Raw genomic sequence first — 10,507 nt, forward strand, 5'->3', positions numbered from 1 at the left:
TTGGGCCCTAGTGTTTTTGTGGACTTGTGAAACGTCATCAGTTGCAGCCCAAGTAGGCTACTACTAGGCATCTAGCCAAGTACAGTCATATACCCGGATGTGTTCTCGCTCTGCCAGTTTTACTGCCTGCATTGGGTGGTGACTTGTGTGGACTTCGGATTCGCATTTTGCGCTAACAAGCGGAAATGGCGAAGGAGAAGACCCACGACGAATTTATAATACGTCTTTTATTGTGTCATGGAATACAGTTTTAAGAGTTTTTATATGGGAATATAGTTATTTAAACTCCAAATGTGTGGTCTATTTCTCAACTAATTGCTGATTTAAAAAATTTGCTACAATGTTTTCGGAGATGTGCCTGCCCGCTAACGGGCAAGTCTGCTGCTGTTTGAATTGCTGAATGACAGACTGCGTGGTCCAAATAAATAATTATAATGTGTAGCAATCTTCACATGTTATCAGACGCAAAGCGCCCCTTAACCAAATCCTGTTTGGTCCTCATTAACAGCATGCTGGAATGCACTACAGTTGGCAGAGTCATCCACAGACTCAGCGGTGACATAGATTGACGTATGTGTTTGTTTCTCAGCAGAGGAGTGTCATACTGATACTTAATGTCACGTCAGTCAGCCACATCACATTGAAGGTGCAGTTGTCAGACTGCAGGTAAGAGCTGCTTTTTAAAGTTAAACTTGTATGTTAAGTGGTGGATATCCCATAATTTCATAGTCTTTGACCTGTTCAGATTATTTTATGGACGTTTTATTAAACTTTTCCAAGTGTAGAGTTGTGTGCAATGAAACTTATGTTTGTAGAGAGAGTCAGTGTTAAATCACATGATATAAAATCACAAAATATATTTGTGAATCCTTCTGTGTGCATTCATTAATATTGAGACCCAAGAAAAACAAAAACTATGTAAGATTTTATTCATAAGTGTACAGAGATTAATTGATTTGCAAGTCACAACACATGCATTTAAGATTGCCAGACCTGTTGTCTCAAAACCGGAGCTAGAGATGACATGTCATGCATGAAGTTCATACCGGTTAGACTACTCTGTCTCCTTTTCGTATCTCTCCTATTCTTGGACCAGAATGATGCTGCAAGACTGTTGACAAGGTCAAAAAGAAGTGCCCTTAAAGGCACTGAAAATATTGTATGCTTATAGTACATTCATACTCCTAACATGCTTACTACATGTATATTAAAGATATATTCTCCTGGCCTTTAACATACTTCTCAAAAGTATACTTTGAAGAAATTGGTAATAAATATATACTTAATTAAACTTTTAATAAATATGCTTAAATAAAAGTATATTTTTCACAACATTTTAGTCTATTTTTAAAAAATATATTTCACTCTTAGTAAATACTATTTAGGTGTACTTTGTGGAAGTACATTGTTAAACAATTACACTTTTAGAGGGTTAAAAATATATTTATGCCAAACATGCTTCATTGTGTAGGCTACTACTATTAAAGTGATAGTGTGGGTTTCATGAAGTGTTGCTGTATGAGGTATTTCGTCTATAGTGATGTGTAGCAGAAATTTCTGGACCCTGTACATAGGTATTCTCTATAGCTGTGGATGCAGGGAGGGTCTCCCTGCATCCACGGCCATTTACATATCTCTGTGGGCCCTCCTCACAGTCCCCTTTCCCCCCCTAGTCCTACTTCCCTGTCTTTAGTTAGTGTATTACCTGCAGTATGGCGGTAAGCTCTTCCCCAGTGTGGTGAAGCAGCAGTAGTCAGTCAACCAGAACCTGTATAAACAAAAACAGGATTGGTTGTTGTTCAGTTGATACAACACATTTCATGTGACAGCAGGCTTCCAGTTCTCTGTCAATAGTCAAAACTGGTTTACTTTAAACATGATGGTGACAAAGAGGTGAAATTAGAGGTGAGATCCACATTTAAATCAGGTAAGACACAGAAGACTGACATGTCAAAGCAAGAAACAGAGGAAACAGCTCCAACATGACAAGAACTTCAGGCAGAGTGAGAACAGGAAGTAGTACGACAATTGCAGTCGATGCCACCAGATTTACACAAACATTGTCATTGTGAGCATGTTAGCATGCTGACAGCTGACAAATGTTAGTATTTGTGTCAAAGCACCTCAGTGCCTTAGTGCACTGAACTCACTTCCTCTGGTTGGGGCTGCAAACAAAGCCAAGAACAACTTCCAAACACCATCACATCATGGACAGTTCAGTCAGAATATATATAATCATCACATTCATCATCATCCAGTGTAACAGATGCACATACAGTATCTCACAAAAGTGAGTACACCCCTCATGTTTTTGTAAATATTTGATTATATCTTTTCATGTGACAACACTGAAGAAATGACACTTTGCTACAATGTAAAGTAGTGAGTGTTCAGCTTGTATCATAGTGTAGATTTGCTGTCCCCTCAAAAAAAAAACACACAGCCACTGATGTCACTAAATTTATGAATTTTTTAAGTAACGTGAATAGAGGTGTCACAGTAATCAAAAAACAAAGTAATATTATCAGCATACAACATATGATTATTATCGCCAGTTTTCATGGGGGAGGCTCTAGATGGCCTAACGGCTTGCGCCAGAGGTTCCAGGGACAGAATAAAGTGTTGAAAGTGGACATCCCCGTCTTGCTACACGCTGCAGTGGGAATGGGTGAGAGATTACCAGTTAGAACACTTGCAATAGTGGTATAATGTCTTGAATAAAATTATGTCTAAATCAAAAATGTTGCAATACTACCCACCTATAGTTCCACTCTAGTCTATCAAATGCTTTTTGATGTGCAGTATTCTCACTTGAGGTGTTCAAGTGAGAATACTGCACATTGATTCAGGTGAGTGTTTGCAGCATTTATAATGTGTAGCAATCTTCACATGTTATCAGACGCAAAGCGCCCCTTAACCAAATCCTGTTTGGTCCTCATTAACAGCATGCTGGAATGCACTACTGTTGGCAGAGTCATCCACAGACTCAGCGGTGACATAGATTGACGTATGTGTTTGTTTCTCAGCAGAGGAGTGTCATACTGATACTTAATGTCACGTCAGTCAGCCACATCACATTGAAGGTGCAGTTGTCAGACTGCAGGTAAGAGCTGCTTTTTAAAGTTAAACTTGTATGTTAAGTGGTGGATATCCCATAATTTCATAGTCTTTGACCTGTTCAGATTATTTTATGGACGTTTTATTAAACTTTTCCAAGTGTAGAGTTGTGTGCAATGAAACTTATGTTTGTAGAGAGAGTCAGTGTTAAATCACATGATATAAAATCACAAAATATATTTGTGAATCCTTCTGTGTGCATTCATTAATATTGAGACCCAAGAAAAAATAAAATATGTTAGATTTTATTCATAAGTGTACAGAGATTAATTGATTTGCAAGTCACAACACATGCATTTAAGATTGCCAGACCTGTTGTCTCAAAACCGGAGCTAGAGATGACATGTCATGCATGAAGTTCATACCGGTTAGACTACTCTGTCTCCTTTTCGTATCTCTCCTATTCTTGGACCAGAATGATGCTGCAAGACTGTTGACAAGGTCAAAAAGAAGTGCCCTTAAAGGCACTGAAAATATTGTATGCTTATAGTACATTCATACTCCTAACATGCTTACTACATGTATATTAAAGATATATTCTCCTGGCCTTTAACATACTTCTCAAAAGTATACTTTGAAGAAATTGGTAATAAATATATACTTAATTAAACTTTTAATAAATATGCTTAAATAAAAGTATATTTTTCACAACATTTTAGTCTATTTTTAAAAAATATATTTCACTCTTAGTAAATACTATTTAGGTGTACTTTGTGGAAGTACATTGTTAAACAATTACACTTTTAGAGGGTTAAAAATATATTTATGCCAAACATGCTTCATTGTGTAGGCTACTACTATTAAAGTGATAGTGTGGGTTTCATGAAGTGTTGCTGTATGAGGTATTTCGTCTATAGTGATGATGTAGCAGAAATTTCTGGACCCTGTACATAGGTATTCTCTATAGCTGTGGATGCAGGGAGGGTCTCCCTGCATCCACGGCCATTTACATATCTCTGTGGGCCCTCCTCACAGTCCCCTTTCCCCCCCTAGTCCTACTTCCCTGTCTTTAGTTAGTGTATTACCTGCAGTATGGCGGTAAGCTCTTCCCCAGTGTGGTGAAGCAGCAGTAGTCAGTCAACCAGAACCTGTATAAACAAAAACAGGATTGGTTGTTGTTCAGTTGATACAACACATTTCATGTGACAGCAGGCTTCCAGTTCTCTGTCAATAGTCAAAACTGGTTTACTTTAAACATGATGGTGACAAAGAGGTGAAATTAGAGGTGAGATCCACATTTAAATCAGGTAAGACACAGAAGACTGACATGTCAAAGCAAGAAACAGAGGAAACAGCTCCAACATGACAAGAACTTCAGGCAGAGTGAGAACAGGAAGTAGTACGACAATTGCAGTCGATGCCACCAGATTTACACAAACATTGTCATTGTGAGCATGTTAGCATGCTGACAGCTGACAAATGTTAGTATTTGTGTCAAAGCACCTCAGTGCCTTAGTGCACTGAACTCACTTCCTCTGGTTGGGGCTGCAAACAAAGCCAAGAACAACTTCCAAACACCATCACATCATGGACAGTTCAGTCAGAATATATATAATCATCACATTCATCATCATCCAGTGTAACAGATGCACATACAGTATCTCACAAAAGTGAGTACACCCCTCATGTTTTTGTAAATATTTGATTATATCTTTTCATGTGACAACACTGAAGAAATGACACTTTGCTACAATGTAAAGTAGTGAGTGTTCAGCTTGTATCATAGTGTAGATTTGCTGTCCCCTCAAAAAAAAAACACACAGCCACTGATGTCACTAAATTTATGAATTTTTTAAGTAACGTGAATAGAGGTGTCACAGTAATCAAAAAACAAAGTAATATTATCAGCATACAACATATGATTATTATCGCCAGTTTTCATGGGGGGCTCTAGATGGCCTAACGGCTTGCGCCAGAGGTTCCAGGGACAGAATAAAGTGTTGAAAGTGGACATCCCCGTCTTGCTACACGCTGCAGTGGGAATGGGTGAGAGATTACCAGTTAGAACACTTGCAATAGTGGTATAATGTCTTGAATAAAATTATGTCTAATCAAAAATGTTGCAATACTACCCACCTATAGTTCCACTCTAGTCTATCAAATGCTTTTTGATGTGCAGTATTCTCACTTGAGGTGTTCAAGTGAGAATACTGCACATTGATTCAGGTGAGTGTTTGCAGCATTTATAATGTGTAGCAATCTTCACATGTTATCAGACGCAAAGCGCCCCTTAACCAAATCCTGTTTGGTCCTCATTAACAGCATGCTGGAATGCACTACTGTTGGCAGAGTCATCCACAGACTCAGCGGTGACATAGATTGACGTATGTGTTTGTTTCTCAGCAGAGGAGTGTCATACTGATACTTAATGTCACGTCAGTCAGCCACATCACATTGAAGGTGCAGTTGTCAGACTGCAGGTAAGAGCTGCTTTTTAAAGTTAAACTTGTATGTTAAGTGGTGGATATCCCATAATTTCATAGTCTTTGACCTGTTCAGATTATTTTATGGACGTTTTATTAAACTTTTCCAAGTGTAGAGTTGTGTGCAATGAAACTTATGTTTGTAGAGAGAGTCAGTGTTAAATCACATGATATAAAATCACAAAATATATTTGTGAATCCTTCTGTGTGCATTCATTAATATTGAGACCCAAGAAAAAATAAAATATATGTTAGATTTTATTCATAAGTGTACAGAGATTAATTGATTTGCAAGTCACAACACATGCATTTAAGATTGCCAGACCTGTTGTCTCAAAACCGGAGCTAGAGATGACAAGTCATGCATGAAGTTCATACCGGTTAGACTACTCTGTCTCCTTCTTCGACCAGAATGATGCTGCAAGACTGTTGACAAGGTCCAGCAGGACAAGTCACATCACACACATCCAGCCATCGTTGGCTCTCGATCAGGTTCTGGACTCAGTTTAAAGTGCTCGTTTTTACATTAATAGCCCTGCATGGTCAGGCACCTGGATACATTTCTGACCTGCTTCACCCAGATGCTACATCACCACAAGGCCACTTAGGTGTTCAAAGCAGGGCTGAGGCTACTAGTTGTTCCTCTTGCTGAAAATAAAAGGTTATCGTGTATGTGAAGTGGTCGCTCCAACACTGGAATGCACTTCCCCTATAATCATGTACTGAAGTCTCTGTCGATGCCTTTAACAAACAATTGAAGACTCTTTTATTTATACTAGCCTTCGTCTCTAAATTATGCAAACCTGTGTATTAAGTTTTGTTTCCGATTATTTTATTAACTGACTTTATGATTTTTATGAAGTTGCTTACATTTTTTGCTTAATGATTTATCTGTTTTAAGTTGCTGCTGCATGTTGTATATTATGAAATACACCGATCAGCCATAACTTTATGACCACTGACAGGGGAGGTCATTGTTATGGCACCGGTCAGTGAGTGGGATATATTAGGCAGCAAGTGAACGTTTTGTCCTTTGTTGATGTGTTAGAAGCAGGACAAATGGGCAAGTGTAAGTTGCACCATCTGCTCAACCGAACAGGTGTTCTGACAATTTATGTTGCCAGTCGATAGAATCTATCAGCTCAACAAGCTACTGTGGAGAGGAGACTGCCGTGTCCTGCCCCAGGTCAAAAAGAAGTGCCCTTAAAGGCACTGAAAATATTGTATGCTTATAGTACATTCATACTCCTAACATGCTTACTACAAGTATATTAAAGATATATTCTCCTGAGCTTTAACATACTTCTCAAATACTTTGAAGAAATTGGTAATAAATATACTTAATTAAACTTTTAATAAATATGCTTAAATAAAAGTATATTTTTCACAACATTTTAGTCTACTTTTAAAAAATATATTTATTTAACTCTTAGTAAATACTATTTAGGTGTACTTTGTGGAAGTACATTGTTAAACAATTACACTTTTAGTGGGTTAAAAATATTTATGCCAAACATGCTTCATTGTGTAGGCTACTGCAAAATATTGTAATTATTTATGTAATTGCCACATGTTTCAGCCTGATTTCCAGAAGTATGATTTTTAAAACCTTTTTAAAAAATTTCAAAAGCATGTTGTTTCTTTTTTTTTTTTTTCTTTTCTTTCTTTTAATTATTTTTAATTGCAGGTAAATAGCTTGTTGAGATCAGAGACCTCTTTCATAAGGGTAACCTGGCCTAGAAGGAAGCAGCACATGTTGTTAACTTAACAAACAACAACATATAGATATAAGGATACTTTAAATCATAATGTAGTTATACTTGTTTGTGTTTGTAAACAGTAAACACATGTGTACAGAGGGGCAAAGTGCGCCCTCCCGCCCAGCCCACTAGCACAGTGCATTCAGTTTGACCAATCAGAATCAAGGTTTTCAAATCAATGACCCAATCACACAGCGTGAAAGTTAACGCGTGTACTGTCGTTGAGAGGGAAGCCAGAAATAATTTTGTTTCTCAGGTTTCCTTTGTTTTACTTTACCAACTTGGCGAAAGTGGACACCACAGAAAAGGACACAGAAGAGAAGAATATCCGGTCAGATCCCTGCAGAAGTTTAATGTGAACAGAGTTACAAGCAGGAGAGGACAGACGCACAGACTTTCTTGGTAAGTTTCTTATTGTTAGCAAGACACCACAATTGTGTATGTTAACTAAAGTTGAGCTCACTCTGGGTTTGGAAATACACTCTTGAACAAAATCTTAAGACCGGGGCAAACATTGCAAGTACTCGCATTTCGCGCTGGTGGATCATAATCATAGTTGTAAGTACTGCTTCAAAATGCCAAAAGAAGAAACAGGAGCAAGAGACAAAAATAGAGAGTAGGAATTTATTGAAAACTGCATTTAAACTCAAACAGGCTGTTCATCAGCTGATCCGGTTATGATCCACCAGCGCGAATGCGAGTACGTGCAATGTTTCCCCTGGTCTTAAGATTTTGTTCAAGAGTGTGTTTTCCTTTCTTGGATAGCTCTGGTGTGCAATAGCTAATGCTAGCACGTGGATTAATATATTTATTAGCTAAGGTTAGGTAGCATTTTCGTCTGCCTTAAACAGTGTTGGGAGTAACGCGTTACAAAAGTAACGCAATCGACGTTACGGTAATGTATTGCTTTTTGCTGTAAGGCAGTTTTTAATGTTACTAAAATTTCGGTAATGTACAATCTCAGTAACCTGTTGCTGGAATTTGATGCATGAGATTTTAACTACGCAGGCCTGCAGCATGTGTGTATGAGCCCTCAATTCTGCTTTTGCACTGTTAAAATGATACATTTACATTTAGCTGACGCTTTAATCCAAAGCGACTTGCAATTGCTATGCATGTCAGAGGTCGCACGCCTCTGGAGCAACTAGGGGTTAAGTGTCTTGCTCAGGGACACATTAGTAGATGTCTCACAGTGGGAATCGAACCCGGGTCTCCCACACCAAAAGGCAGGCATCTTATCTGTGCGTTTTTTGTATAAATTCATTCTAAAGTTTAGCTGAAGCTGCTATGAAACACCAGCTAAGCATCTGTGTTAGACTAGTCAAAAGTGGACATCTCTAAAGGTGCACTGTTTTTTTTTTAGAGATTTCACTTCATGGAGGGGGAATTATTCCAGTGACCAATAACTCAGTTAAACAGCAATGTTAAAGTGTACACGGGTCAAATAATGTTTTTATGTACTGCAATGCATAACCACACGATATAAAGCTTGTGATGTTAAGTAAAATACTGCTCAACTTTATGTCCATAGATCCTGTATTCATCTTTTTAAACTTGAACCTACTCTTTGCCAACTTTAACCAACTTAATGCTAAACCCAGAGTTGGAATTTCCTGCCTTAGCTCAAGAAAAGTAATTCTATTCTTATAGCAAATCTTTATTATTATTCTTTATTTAGTTTTTATAATGATACGCAAATGAAGAACTAAACTAGGTGGAAGTACTGGCCTAACTGAATATTTATTATATCTCATTTGCAACTGCATTTCTTTTCTTTTAGAGCTTCCTGGGATCATTGCCTCACTCAGAGGCCACAAAAATCAGGACCAGCTGGTGCTCATAGGTGTGTCTGGCTCCTGCACCCCATCACTGTTCTTGTTTTCGGTACATGTCAATGGGGTCAGACTAAATAAACAAATATTCTTGTGAAAAAATAATTTTATTTAAAATATTGTTATACATTCAGTAATTGGCTACTTTTGTACTGTGTTAATGTGAAATGACATGTAGACAGCACAGTTGTTAGCAGGTCTGAATGTTTGTGTTATTTGTTGTACCTGTTTAACAACATTTTATCATATACAGCTCCTTGGCTGAATGTACAGTAGTGTTTATGTAATGTTTTTGATTATGTTGTAATGGAAGAACTGAGCATTAACTGGGAGGGGTACCTTGTGTAAAACCATTTCACCTGAACCTAAACGGTGAGCATCATCAGAACAGACATGATGTCATATTGTGTTTCAGCAACTTTAAACAAAATAACAAATCTGACAACGGTTGTTAATTAATTAGAGGTAATATTGCTTTGATATAGACAAAATATTTCCTTTTCCCTTCCACAGATGCTATGTGATAAAGCAGTTTCCAAATCCCATAGTGTCACTGCAACAAGTCCTACTCAAAGATACCGACCCTCCAATCCAAGGATACGGATTGTGACATTTTTCAGTTTGGTTCCACCATTTGTACTGCATGCTTGTGACGGAGTACCTTCACTACAGTTGAGTTAGAGAACCCCTCAGAGAACCGAAATGCAATTAACTGTCAAAGTTGCATGTTTGGTACCCTGTAGACCTGTGATTGAATCTGGGTAGACTGACTGCTCTCGCCTTTGGCCGCATATGGTGTCAGGAGTGGGACGGCTTGCCGTGAGGTCATCTGAGCCCAGAGTCTGAACCGTATGAGGGACCCCATGGGTTACATTAATGATGGGATGTGTATAGTGTACTTTTCAGTAATACTGATCATATGTCGTCATTTTACGGATTTTATTTTTATTTGAAGGTATTTTGGTCGAGATGTGATACATGCTGCTGCACCTTTTAATGTACAGGAATTTATTTTTGTAATATACACAAAATTAAAGTTTTTTTTAGTTGTCTGTATGTGTTGTAAAATATTTTTTTTACTGATTATTATTATGCTAAAAGGGCATTTTGCAAGATATTTTTCATGCATTAATAATGAATTATTCTCATACTGAATGGTTTCATAAACAGCTTCCCAAGATATTAATAGTGGCTCTTGGAGTATACTAGTAATATATTACTAATATGCTGAAATGCTAATAAAAATGTTCAGGGAACACATTTAAAATATATTTCAACTGTTCTTCAAGTATAGCACAAAAGGTTATTTTAAGTTAAATTTTATTATATTTAAATTACAGTAAAGGTACATAGAATGGGTCCATTTTAACACAAA

General features: G+C 37.5%; 1 long non-coding RNA gene across 2 annotated transcripts; it reads left to right on the plus strand.

The window, feature by feature from the left end:
- The first annotated feature begins 258 nt into the window (after window positions 1-258).
- LOC119894673 lies at window positions 259-10,188 on the plus strand. Of its 2 annotated transcripts, none has more exons than XR_005442963.1 (6): window positions 259-666; window positions 3,027-3,103; window positions 5,461-5,537; window positions 7,557-7,702; window positions 9,081-9,143; window positions 9,646-10,188. It is a non-coding gene; the product is annotated as an uncharacterized LOC119894673 (long non-coding RNA). The 2 variants fall into 2 exon arrangements; XR_005442964.1 differs by having other exon boundaries at window positions 7,592-7,702.
- The last annotated feature ends 319 nt before the right edge of the window (window positions 10,189-10,507 follow it).

The sequence above is a fragment of the Micropterus salmoides genome, unplaced genomic scaffold (assembly GCF_014851395.1).
Source record: "Micropterus salmoides isolate LMB-PRFRI ecotype aquatic unplaced genomic scaffold, ASM1485139v1 Ms_hic_scaffold_836, whole genome shotgun sequence".
In the NCBI taxonomy this organism is placed as follows: Eukaryota; Metazoa; Chordata; class Actinopteri; order Centrarchiformes; family Centrarchidae; genus Micropterus; species Micropterus salmoides.